General features: G+C 39.5%; 2 long non-coding RNA genes across 2 annotated transcripts; both read left to right on the top strand.

Annotated features, from left to right (window-relative positions):
* The first annotated feature begins 808 nt into the window (after positions 1-808).
* LOC138925531 (uncharacterized) lies at positions 809-3,682 on the top strand. Its single transcript, XR_011441765.1, has 2 exons — positions 809-3,181; positions 3,256-3,682. It is a non-coding gene; the product is annotated as an uncharacterized lncRNA (long non-coding RNA).
* A 6,511-nt stretch (positions 3,683-10,193) lies between these two features.
* Positions 10,194-10,862, top strand: LOC138927744 (uncharacterized). The gene is made up of 3 exons (XR_011444208.1): positions 10,194-10,482; positions 10,570-10,659; positions 10,741-10,862. It is a non-coding gene; the product is annotated as an uncharacterized lncRNA (long non-coding RNA).
* The last annotated feature ends 2,402 nt before the right edge of the window (positions 10,863-13,264 follow it).

Raw genomic sequence — 13,264 nt, 5'->3', positions numbered from 1 at the left:
CCAAAATATAGTAGGAGTTCTAAACATTGACGTAGAATACGGCAATGATAAGAAGCCTTTAAAACTGTATGTCGTACCTTCACTCAAACAAGATTTATATCTTGGCATAGACTTTTGGAAGTTATACGATCTTCTTCCAACACATTTAAAGATTTCGGAAATAGAATCGTCTAAGGTAGCCCGCCCTGATGAGGTGGATCAACACGATTTGTCGGAAGACGAAAAAGCTAAATTGGCAAATACTATAAGTTGTTTTCCTTCTTTTACTCAGGAAGGATTAGGCAGGACAAATTTGATAACTCACACTATTGATGTAGGAATGGCGAAGCCCATCAAACAGCGGCATTTCCCTGTATCTCCTGCAGTCGAGAAGGCAATGTATACGGAGATCGACAGAATGTTGCAATTGGGTGTGATAGAGGAATCGGAGAGTGCATGGTCCTCCCCGATAGTAATGGTTACTAAGCCAGGGAAAGTTAGAATATGTTTAGATTGTCGGAAAGTCAATAGCTTCATTGAAAAGGACGCGTACCCTCTTCCCCAAATAAATGGGATTTTGAGCCGATTACCGAAAGCAGAATTTATAACTAGCTTAGACTTAAAGGATGCTTATTGGCAAGTGCCTTTAGATGTTCAGTCGCGCGATAAGACTGCGTTCACGGTACCAGGTAGACCGTTATACCAATTTAAAGTAATGCCGTTTGGCTTATGCAATGCTACGAGCACCATGTCTCGTTTAATGGACAAGGTAGTGCCAGCTCACATGAGGAACGAAGTTTTTATATATTTAGATGATCTTCTAATAGTATCTGCAAGTTTTGAAGATCACCTCGAAGTTCTCAGGGAGTTAGCATTGCACATCAGGCGTGCAGGTTTGACAATCAACATTGGCAAAAGTCACTTCTGCATGCGGCGAGTGCGTTATCTAGGTCATATAATAGGTGACGGCGGAATCCGTACAGACCCAGAAAAGGTGTCTGCGATTACCAACTTTCCTTTACCAAAAAGCCTAAAGAACTTGAGAAGCTTTATGGGGATGTGTGGATGGTATCGGAAATTCGTGCCAAATTTTGCGTCTCTATCTGCTCCTTTGACAGACTTGATGACGACAAAACGAAAGTTCATCTTGACCGAAGAGGCTATAAGAGCGTTTGAGAGGCTAAAGCAGTGTCTTAGTGAAGCACCTGTTTTATGTAGTCCAGACTTCGCGAAGCCGTTCGCTATACACTGTGATGCCAGTAAAACAGGCGTAGGTGCTGTATTAGTGCAGGTTTCAGACGAAGGCGACGAGAGACCGATTGCTTTTGTTTCAAAGAAATTGAATAAAGCTCAGAAAAACTACACAGTCACTGAACAAGAATGTTTAGCTGCTATCGTCGCTTTAAAGAATTTTAGAGCGTATGTGGAGGGTTTGAAATTCAAGATAATTACAGATCATGCTTCGTTAAAGTGGTTGATGTCGAACCACGATTTAAGTTCCCGATTAGCTCGGTGGTCGTTAGCGTTACAAAGATACGTTTTCGAGATCGAGCATCGCAAGGGTTCACTAAACGTTGTTCCCGACGTTTTGTCTCGCGTGAACGAAGAGGCAGTTGCTGCCATTGATTTGACGGAAGGACTTATTATTGATCTAAATTCCGAAGCTTTTAAATCGGAGGAGTATAGTAATCTGATAAAGAGAGTGGAAGAAAATAAACTAAATTTCCCTGATCTTAAAGTGGAAGACGGTTATTTGTATCGTAAAGCGGAACACTTAACCGGGGAACAGGTACATGACGAATACGCATGGAAGCTTTGGTTACCAAAGGAATTAGTGCCCAAAGTTCTTTCTCTAGCTCATGATAGCCCCTTGGCCTCACATGGAGGCGTACACAAAACTATCGAGAGGATTAGGCATTACTATTTCTGGCCTGGTCTCGTTTCAGACGTAAGGGCTTATATAAGCGCTTGTGAGGTTTGCAAATGCACGAAAGCACCGAATTGTGTTCTCAGACCTCCTTTGGGGAGAGCACCGGAGACTCAGCGGTTCTTTCAAAGGCTTTTCGTTGATTTTCTCGGGCCTTATCCCAGATCGCGAAGTGGAAACGTGGGCATTTTTATCGTCCTCGATCACTTCTCAAAGTTTGTTTTCCTTAAGCCTGTTAGGAAAATTGATTCTAGCGCAATTGTGAAGTATCTAGACAGTGAACTGTTTATGACTTTTGGAGTCCCTGAAACGATAGTGTCAGATAACGGGTCCCAATTTCGGTCGAAAGCGTTTCGAGGATTAATGCAGGAATATAGCATTAATCATACTCTGACTGCTGTTTATTCACCTCAGGCTAACGCCTCGGAGCGTGTAAATAGGTCGGTCATATCCGCCATTAGAGCGTATATACGCCCGGATCAGAAGGATTGGGATGAAGTTCTGAACAGGATATCCTGTGCGCTGAGATCTTCCATACACTCCAGCCTTGGAACAAGTCCGTACTACATGGCTTTTGGACAGCATATGGTTACCTCTGGTTCAACCTATTCTCTGCTCCGACGTTTAAATCTTTTGAACGATCGTTCGCTACGATTTGGCAGGCAGGATTCTTTCGAAATAGTTCGCAAACAAGCATGCGAGCAAATGTACAGAAAGCACGAGGAAAACAAGAAGCGCTATGATCTCCGTACTCGTAAGGTCACGTATACTGAAGGTCAAGAGGTATATCGACGTAACTTTAAGCAAAGCTGCTTTCAAGCTGGATATAACGCCAAATTCGGTCCAATGTTTGTAAAGTCTCGGATTCGAAGAAAGATCGGTAACCTCTACTATGAACTGGAAGACCTTCAAGGAAAAGTTGTAGGTACTTACCACGCTAAAGACATTCGACAATAGCTTCAGTCGGAATCAGTCTAGAGTATTCTCTCGATCATACCCTAGTCTGATTTTAGCGGGGGGGTTTTGTACTGGCGACTGAAGCCAAAGAAAAATTCAAATGTTTTTATATTTGGCGCCAAAGATCGTAAGCGTAGATTACCGATTAGGTAAACTAAGAGTTGCCATCCGAGATGCAGCTTCTTATCAGCTGTATGCAGGTATGCACTGGAAAGCTGCATTGACCTATGATGGCGCTGTGTTTGACTGACGTGTATTTCCGCTCTGGAATCTTAGGTTCTTTTCAATCGAACCTTCAGAGCAGAAAGACCTGTCCATGTAAGTTCCTTACCTTGACATGTGGGAGTCATTGCTCACACATGAGTTAAATTCTTTTTGGGTTATTTCTTTAGATTACCCAGATAAACCTGCCTAATCTGCCAACCCACCCAAGGAAGGAAGAAAAATAGGAACCCTTAGGAGTTACCGGCCTTGCCCAGGAAAATCCACCTCCACGTGGCTCATCCAACGGCCCGGCATCCAAGTGGAGCACACCCTGAGCCGGCCCAGCGATCCTCAGTGTCCCGCGGAGCGCCTTATTCATCCCATCGAGGGATCGGCAACTCCGTGGGCCAGCATTTTTTTGATTGTGACAGTGGGCGAAAAAGCCTAGTGGGAGTGAAAAATGTGAATTTAACCTAAAGTCCCCAAAAAAAAAAAAACCACGTGTACACAGAGAAAAATATAAAACAAAAAAACTATAATAAAAAAAAAAATATTAAATAATGAAGATTAATGCTTGCGAGCTATAAAAAAAGAAAAAAAAACGTGAACGAAAAATGTGCAGAAACAAAAATTAAAATTTATTTTTTTTTGGTTATACCAAAATTTTTAAGAGTAATACACTACAAACAATGAAGTGGGAATTTAAATAAATAAACCTAAAAATATAATTAAGCTAAAACAGTGCTAAAAAGCAAATTATTGTAGAAAGAATGAATGAAAAGGTGAAGCGAAAACCTAAAAGTAAATGTTAAAAGAATAAATAGTTAAAAAATGTTATAAATAAAGAATAAGTTAAAAAAATGGAAAATTTATATAAATAAAGTTAAAAAATGTGAAAACGTGCGGCAAAGAGAAATTAGAAAGGCTCCTCGAAATTTAAATTGCTAATTTTTATTTATTTTTTTTGATTTTTTTTCCTTTTATTTTTGTTTTGGTTGCTGAGTTTGGTTTGAAAGAGCAAGAAGCACTGAAAGAAAAGCTCTGATGTGTTACAAAGAAATTTAAATTATTTGCGTCTCAGAATTTCCCGAAAATTATGGGAAAAGCCCCCCAAAATTTCGTTTTCAGCACGCCAGCGCGGGAGATCGATCTTTCGTCATGGAAATGCAAGTGAGTTTGTTTTCTTAATTTATATTTACTTTTTACAAAAAAAAAAAAAAAATTAGCTGCATGAAATTATCATTTTTTTTTTTTTTTGTTGGTGCAAGTAACATTCTCACTAAAACGAATTTTGCAAAAAAATAGAAAGATGGAAAAAAAGAAGAATCTAAGAACGGTTATATTTACAGCGAGCTTATCTTTCAGTCAGCGAGCTTTGGCTACACTGAGAGAAATTTTGGAATGAATTTTATTTAATTTAATATTATTGAAATAAAAATAATTAGAGATTAGATGAGAATGAAAACATGAAAATATTTTAGATAAAAGAAAAGTTTTAAATACACTAAAAAAAAAAATTATGTTTGAAAATTTTTATAAAGACTTGAAAAAAAAATTTTTTTTTCTTTTTTAATATGAAATGAACAACGCCAATTAACGAAATAGATTAACTTTATTTTTGAATTTCGCCTGCCAAGATTATTGCCACGTTTGGGATAGGAATTTAAATTGTTGTTTATTTTTTTTTTATTAATCATGCCATTACTTTAATAATTTTAATATCTTCTAACATTAATACATTTTTTACAAATATTCCTTAATATTTAGTTTTAAGTTATTGTTATAATTACTATATTGCTACCCCCTAATTTTGAATATTTGATTACAATCTTTGGTTATAATTTTCTATCGCACAAAACAAAACATGTATCTTTTAATTATTACCTTTTATAACGTTTGAAAAAAATAATAATATAATGAATAACTAAACTTATAACTGAACCACGCTGTTGTTTCTCAGACCCTAGGATGTGAAGGGATCCTCAGAGCCATGCTCGAGCGGAGAGGGTCGTAGGTTGGGTAGGGCATAAAGCGTACACATTCCAGCTGTGTATCGCAACCTTTCTTTTTATTTCTCACCTCTTTTCCTTTCCCTTTCTTCTGGTTTCTCTGAAACGGTCCTTCTGTTCTTCCGGTTATCGTTTAGCTCTAGATATTTTTACAGTTTTCCTGTTTGAGTATTTTTTTGTCGCAGCACGCTAATTCCGATTTCTAATTAATAATAATGTGTAGTTGTGTGGGATTCTGTACGGAGCAAGACCACCACCCCCCAAGCCGACGAGCCCGAGCCGGAATAGTAAAGCGTGCCCCGCAAGTACAAAATCCCGGATTGATCACCACTACCGTTACACGTTACATGTATTTAGCTTTAGTGTGGACTGACGGGTTTTTTTTATACTCCAATTCCCGATACTGGACATTTCTAAGGAGGAGGCGGGTATGATTGTCCAATTTAGGACGCGGACCTTGATTTCTCAGCCTAGAGGTGGCTCTCGCAGGAGCAGATGTTGTTGAAAGAGCCCCCTTGATGTTTGCTGAGAGGATGTCAACGGCATCCTCAATGTCCATGCCTGTGTAAATTTCAGTATTTAATAGGATTTTTCTATCCAAGGTGTCTTGGAAGGTTTTTATATCCTCTCGACTCCTTGGCGGAAAGAGAGGCCTGGAAGTAGGTGGATGAGTCGCCTGAGGCAATAAGGCTAATTTGCCTAGAGGCGCCCTTATAATTAAGGGGAGGTGGTCAGAGGACAATTGATTGCTTGCCGAGATGAAGAGATGGGAAGGAAGGAAACCAGAGGAGATCGCGAAATCAATCGATGAGGGATTTGAATTCTTATTATGTGGAAAAAAGGTGGCTCCTCCGGTGGCCAGGATGTTATATCTAGGCTTGCTTAAAATTTCTTTCATCAAAGCTTTGCCTCTTTTGCAGCTTCTAGAGCTGCCCCACATCTGGAATTTGGCATTCCAATCCCCCGCGACCAGGAACCGTGGACTTTGGAGCGGGCAGAGCTTGTCAATATTTTTAAAAAGGTCTTTAAAGTTATCAGCGGACCATTTGAAAGATGGAGGGCAATAGATGGATGCAAGAACGATGCCGGACAAGAGAACTGGGCAACATTGAAACGTGTCGTTGGAAACAGGATCAAGTGGCGAGTGAGGTATCCCGGTACGAACAAGGAGAGCGGCTCCTCCTCTCCTGGATGTTTGAGGGTTAATGGCTAAGTAGGTGTGGTAGCCAGGAATATTAATGGATAAGGATTTCAACTCATTAATCATCATGACATCAATTTTATTGGAGACCAGGAAGGCCTCTAGCTCGGCCAACTTATTGGAGACACCGCCAGCATTCCATGAGCCAATCCTTAGGTCACGTTTGAAAATACATTGAAGGGAAGGACAGGACAGACACTTACAAGATTTATTCATAAGGACATTCATTGTCGTCAAGTAGTCTTTGGAGCGAATCATTGCTAGCCGAGTCCATTTCAATCAGGTTGTCCAAATTGGTGGCGTTGTTATTGTTATTGTTAAAAGAAAGATCACGTCAAGTATGTTGTTGATTTTATTAAACATAGAACAAAGCCTGTCCAGTTTTTCCTCAATGTTTTTGAGTCTGTCAAGTGTCCTATTTTTGTCCTCCTCCAACCCATCCGATAATTTTTATACCCTTGCAGAGGGTATTATAATTTTGGTCAAAAGTGTGCAACGCAGTGAAGGAGACATCTCCGACCCTATAAAGTATATATATTCTTGATCAGGATCACCTCTTGAGTTGATATGAGCATGTCCGTCTGTCCGTCTGTCTGTCTGTTTCTACGCGAACTAGTCTCTCAGTTTTAAAGCTATCGTGAATCTTTGCACACACCCTTCTTTTCTTTGCACGCAGTATATAAGTCGGAACGGCTCAGATCGGCCGACTATATCCTATAGCTGCCATATAACTGATTGATCGGAAATGGTATAACTTTGATGTTTTTAGAGTTAGAGAGTTCAAATTTGACATGAGAGCTATTTTTGGCAAAACATTACGTCATGCCAAATTTCATAAGGATCGGCCGACTATATCCTATAGTTGCCATATAACTGAACGATCGGAAATGACCCAACTTTCGTGTTTTTGAAGATAGAAAGCTGGCACTTGGTACGCATTCTATTTTTGGTCAGTTAATCCGATCTATCAAATTTCATAACGATCGGCCGACTATATCTTATAGCTGCCATATAACTGAACGATCGGAAATGGTTTTTGGTAGAAATACCAACTTTGGTATTTTTGAAGATAGAAGCTTGAGACTTTTTTTAGATTTTGTATTGTAATAAATTGGATTATATATTCATATTCCCATAAGGATCGGCCAACTATATCCGATGTTTGAGATATATATCCGGTTTAAACTTCAAGGGTATATAAACTTCGGCTCCGCCCGAAGTTAGCTTTCTTTTCTTGTTTTAATAGACTTTGCCAGTGATCATTACTTTTGATTTCCCGTTCCTTTATTACTTCCAGCTTCCGATTTTGTCCCATTTCTGTCTTTCCCATGTGATCCGCAAGCTTGGTCCTGAGACGGGTAAGATGGGCTTCGGCGGGATTTTGTTTGGGCTTCCAAGATCCCCGCTTGGCCAACCTTTCAGACTGAGGCTTGTCCTTAAGACGGAAGGTTTTACGGAAGGGGTTTTTGACTTGCGGTGGAGGGGAGATAGTTTCAACATCCTGATCCAGGATGCCCCAGTAATTTTCATTATTTTTAGAAACATTCCTATTCCCAGACCCAACAGGCTGCCTAAAAGAGGCTCTATCACGCCGGTTTTGCTGGCGATAGCTATGGTTCCCGGCTGACGCCTGTCGGGATAGCCTAAACCTAAAGTCCTTGTAAGCCCTACAGCCTCTATAGGAGCTTACATGCCGGCCACCGCAATTGCAGCAGCGAGGAGGCATATGCCGCGGTTTGTTGCAGGCTGTTGAAGGATGCCGTGTGGCCAAATCTCTGGCATCTGTGGTATTGGGGGATCGGAGGATGAGGGACAAAAGCCGCTTTGGGAGGGACCATGGCAGCAGCTGTTTGCTTCATTCTTCTTCAGATGAAGTTTCTTGGCAAAGTCACTTTTGAAGGAAGAAGTTTGAATATTTTTTGCCGACCCCAGAGGAGGAAATTCAGCATCATAATTTACTACCACTTTTATCGAGGCCCTGGAGCGCATAATTTTATCAAAGGAGTCTGGCGAAGTGTGAACTATTGCACTGGCACTTAAGGTAACAGGGCCAGGATCAGGCAGACTCGTGACCTCACTGGGGGCTTTCCCAGAGGGAAGGCAGTTTGGTGGCATAAGAGTGACAGGGTCAGTAGGATTAGCAGGGTTAGCAGACCTATACCTGTTTAATTCAGAGAAAAAATTTCGGAGCATCTGGACCGAATGAATGACTACTTTTGACTCTTTAACTTCTTTTGACCCATTAGAAACCCCCATGACTCCCGTGTTATCTACGGCTTTGGGCATAACACGGGTTTCAACATCTACATGGGATGTTTTTGGAATTGGTTTGGGACAATAGGTGACGCCATGGCTGGTTCTGTTAATAAGTTTCGGGGTGCTGTTAACGTTAGCAGAGTTGAGCTTAAGGGGCTCCTCCAGGAGGACCCTTTTTTTGGAGCTAAAAATATTAGAGGGAGACGAGGAGAGGAGGCGTTTTTTATTTCCAAAGTTTTTGAACTTTTTGGAGCACCCACTGGAGCTCATTCTGGTTAAAACAATGGTTGATGTTTTGGTATTAGTATTAGTGGGGCCCGCTCTTTTTAGAACGGAATGAGGTTCAAGTCCGCGCTGAGCAAGAGTATTGGTATTGGTATAGATATTGGTATTGATATTGGTGGGGCTCGCTCTTTTTAGTACTGGAAGGTGAGCCGGGAAGGGGAAAGGGCAGTTTCGACCCGCTTTCCGATAAAAATGTTTGGCGAATGGCTGATAAAAATATCTTTGTATACTAACTCACCGCAAAGAGGTGAAGAGTCCTCTGGCAGAATAAATGATATTGCGAAAAAGTTTAAACTTTCCTGTTCTGCACCCACAAAGCTGGATTCTATTTTCTTTTTCTCCTTTCTCCTCCGTTGATTCTCCTTTTCCACTTTCCTCTCTCCGGCATATTTTTGGCGAGATGTGCGGCCAAAATTAATAAATAAATAAAGGACATCAAAACAGGCAGGAACAAAAACAGAAACGGTGAGTAAATAAATAAATAAATAGTGCAAAAACATGGATAACAGCAACAAGCCAGAGTCACCAAGGGACCGTTTGCCAACTTTCAGGATAGTAATCGTACCCTAAAGCCACTTTCTAAAATTCTAAAATTGTCAGAAATTTTACAAAATTAAAGAAATTACAAAATTTGGCATTTAATACTAATCCTAATCCTAATTAGAAATAATCTACTAATATAATAATATAATAATAATCCTAATACATGTAGAAATAGCAGGGGGTGTATTTGAACAGCAGATGGCGCCCTTGTCCGAATTTACTATGTAATTGTTACATGCAGGCGCTGTTAATGTTTCTGGAGTGGGAATGGGGGGGCTGTTAATTAATTTAACATTTTCAGGTACATTATTTAACATTACACATTTAACCATTATTAGAGGTGGGCAAGATTAACAATTCTGTTGTTAACAGAACATTTTAACATAGCACTGTTAAAAATGTGAGTAAAATTTCACTTCACTCATCGTTGCCGGATAAAAAAAAAACAGCTGACATTGAAATGATTTGTGATTGATTTTGATTTTGATTTTGACCCAGTTCAGTCCCTGCAGAACTGGAGGTGTCGATTGGCCATGGGTAAATGCTTACCTCGCCGATCACTACATGGGTACTTACTAAAGTGACCCTATAGTAAACGACGGTCGAACCACCTAGTCGACTCGAGTTTGCGATTGACCCTAGGTAAGTGCTTACCTCGTCGATCACTACATGGGTACTTACTAAAGTGACCCTATAGTAAACGAACGTCGAACCACCTAGTCGATTCGATTTAGCGATTAGCTCTGGGTAAGTTCTTACCTCGTCGATAACTACATGGGTACTTACTAGATTAACCCTATAGTAATCGAACGTCGAACCACTCAGTTAATAAATATATGCGCATTAGCGCATAAGTACAAAATTACGGCAAGCATCGCTTTTGTTTTTGTTATTTTGTGGAAAGAGCATACACAAGATTAAAGACAAAACTTCGATTATGCTTTACATCGCTGTTTGTTTACGCGTCTTCGGTGCACTGCTTACAAAAACAATTGTCCAGAAAGAACAGTTTGTTTTATTTTCTGCTACTCTTTCGCTCAAACGCCGCTGTGTTTGCTGGCTGACGAAATTTTTGCAAGCATTTGAGCTAAGAAGTGCAAAGCGGATCAATCGATTATTAGGTGAGTGACTTAAAAAATAATATATGTTTGTAATATAAAATATGTTTATGTATATATTATGTATAAATATGTATAAATATATTTTAGCCAATGAAGTGGTCTGGGAGTATAATGTGGATGGCGTTCAGGGGAAAGGTGCCCTAAGAAAAGAAGAAACTTGTTTTGGCGTTATAATCGGTGAGTATTTAAAAGATAATTGTTTAATAATCATTATACACTTTAATCTATTAAAACTTGTTTAATCCTTTTTATTTCTAGATTCAATAACTGCAGTCGGCGGTATTGGCCCAGCTGAGGAACAATTGAGAAAGGCCCCGCAGCTCCAAAAAAAGAGATTTTAAAAACTCAAGCAGCCTAATAGTAATGAAAGAACAAACCCCGTTATAAAAAAAAAAAAATTAAACTAAATAAAAACTGTAATTGCAATTGTATATATTTTTTATTTATTTATTTATTTATTTATTTCGCCAACGGACAAATCCTTACATGGCTACATAACATAACAACTTACACCTAATAAATAAAACTACAAAATTAACAAAAACTTAATAAATGCCTTATTAACTTGTGTTTTAACACACCCTTTTCAGAGCCCCACTCAGTTCGGAGGCTAGGCGGCAAAGAATTAAAATAAGAAAGAGCCCGCTCTATCGGCTCATTTAAAAAAATAATTGGCCCTATGACACTTGACCCGAAAGGGGGCAAAGGTACGAAGATCCCTTTGAGGAACATTAAAATTAACGAGTCCCAACAAAAAAGGACAATCAATGTTATTAACGATTAAATTATTTAAAAAAGTTAACGCTGCCAGTTTACGCCGATCCTCCAACGTGCAAACGTTCAGAAGAAGGCAAAGGCTCTGGTATGAAGGAAACCTTAGAGGCAGAAGTGCAAATTTTAAAAATTTTTTCTGGAGTCGCTCAATTCTATTGGAACGAACTTTACACTCCGGGTTCCAAATGATTGAGGCATATTCCAGCCTCGACCGAATGAATGCAGCATAGACGCTGAGGCTCGAGTATGGACTTTTAAACTGGTTCACGTGCCTCTTAACAAAGCCCAGCATAGCATACGCTTTAGGTAAAATGTAGTCTAAGTGACCCGAAAATTTAAATTTGCTGTCGAATAAGACACCAAGGTCTAACACCTCTTCTTTAGCTGCCAAATTATAATTATTGATGGAATAACCCGTACAGATTTCAAGAGACCGCCTACTGTAACGGGTAAACAAACACTTAGATAAGTTTAATGGAAGAAGATTGCGGGAGCACCATGAGTAAACTCTGGATATATCCTCCTGTAACAAGTAACTGTCACTAATGCAGCTAATCTCTTTATAGATTTCAAGGTCATCCGCATACATTAAAAAGTGCGAATGACGAAAGCATGACGAGATGTCATTAATGAAAATTATAAATAGAAGAGGTCCAAGAGAGCTGCCTTGTGGAAGACCAGAGGAGGTGACAAATGGACTTGAGATAGCGTCTCCAACAGTAACGTGGCAAGGTCGGTCAGCCAGATAAGACTCGAACCAACTTAATAGGCAGGAATGAATATCTAATTTATATAATTTGGCCAGAAGGGCAGCATGACACACTTTGTCGAAGGCTTTGGAGAAGTCGGTGTAAATGGCATCAACCTGAAATCGGTTTTCGAAAGCTTCAAAGCAGTGCTTAGAAAAGACAGCTAAATTAGTGGTAGTGGACCTCCCAGGCAGAAAACCATGCTGGTTGGGGGATATGAAATTGCGAGCCAGAAAAGTCAATTTTTTAGTTACTATCCGCTCCAGTATCTTAGCGACGTTGCAAATTTTGGCTATAGGTCGATAGTTGGTAACATCACACCTACTGCCACCTTTTTTAATTTATAATGGCAGGCCCCTCCATGGGGTCCAATGTAAGTACTTACTTCACCGACCTCTTCATGGGGTCTGATGTAAGCACTTATTATACCGGCCGTTCCATAGGGTCCCATGTAAGCACTTATTTTACCGGCCGTTCCATGGGGTCTAATGTAAGTAGTTTCTTTAAAGACCCTAATATGATGCACTATTTCACTAGTTCGTGGGTAATCGAGGCGGTGGCGATTGACCCTATTTGCGGACATTTCATACAAAAATGGAAATTAAAAAACGCATGGCTAGACGCCACTTTGTAAGTAGTGGTGGTCTGCTGGTAAGTGCTTATTTCCCCAGCAACGAACTAGTGCTCAGAACTGCAGGGGTATTACCCTTTTTCTTAATTTTTTTGGTCATTAAGATTTTCGTCAACTCAGTACTTTCGAGATCGGATAAAAATTGACCAAAAATTATCAACTTCCTTGTTTAAATTATTAGCAAATTATTTACCCGGCTAAATTTGCATTCCAATCGAGCCGGGAATTTTAAATTTCATCACATCATTTTCATTTCAAACATTGTGTCATGCAAATGAAAAATGAAAAATAAAAATTTTACGAGACCAATTTATATACCAATACACCGTATATTTCAAAACAAACACATTTAATTTAAATTTATTATAATTTATTTTTTAAATTTATTTACTGTTTTCCGCACCACCTTTGAGGTAGAGTAATGGCGCGTTTTTTTTTCAAGTGGTATCCCCGAGAGGCCTAATCCACTGTAATCAACTTAACTAAACTAAGACTAATGCTAAAACTAATACTTAACTATATTATAATACTAATACTAATTCTAATACTAAAACTAATTCGCCTTCATCCTCTTCGATGGTCCTGGCTCCTCGTCGTCCTCGTCGGTTAGTAAATTGGCCATTTGCAT

This window comes from Drosophila bipectinata, chromosome XR (assembly GCF_030179905.1).
Source record: "Drosophila bipectinata strain 14024-0381.07 chromosome XR, DbipHiC1v2, whole genome shotgun sequence".
NCBI lineage: Eukaryota > Metazoa > Arthropoda > Insecta > Diptera > Drosophilidae > Drosophila > Drosophila bipectinata.
Note: the sequence above shows the minus strand (reverse complement) of the source record. Positions and strands in the feature narration are given on the sequence as shown.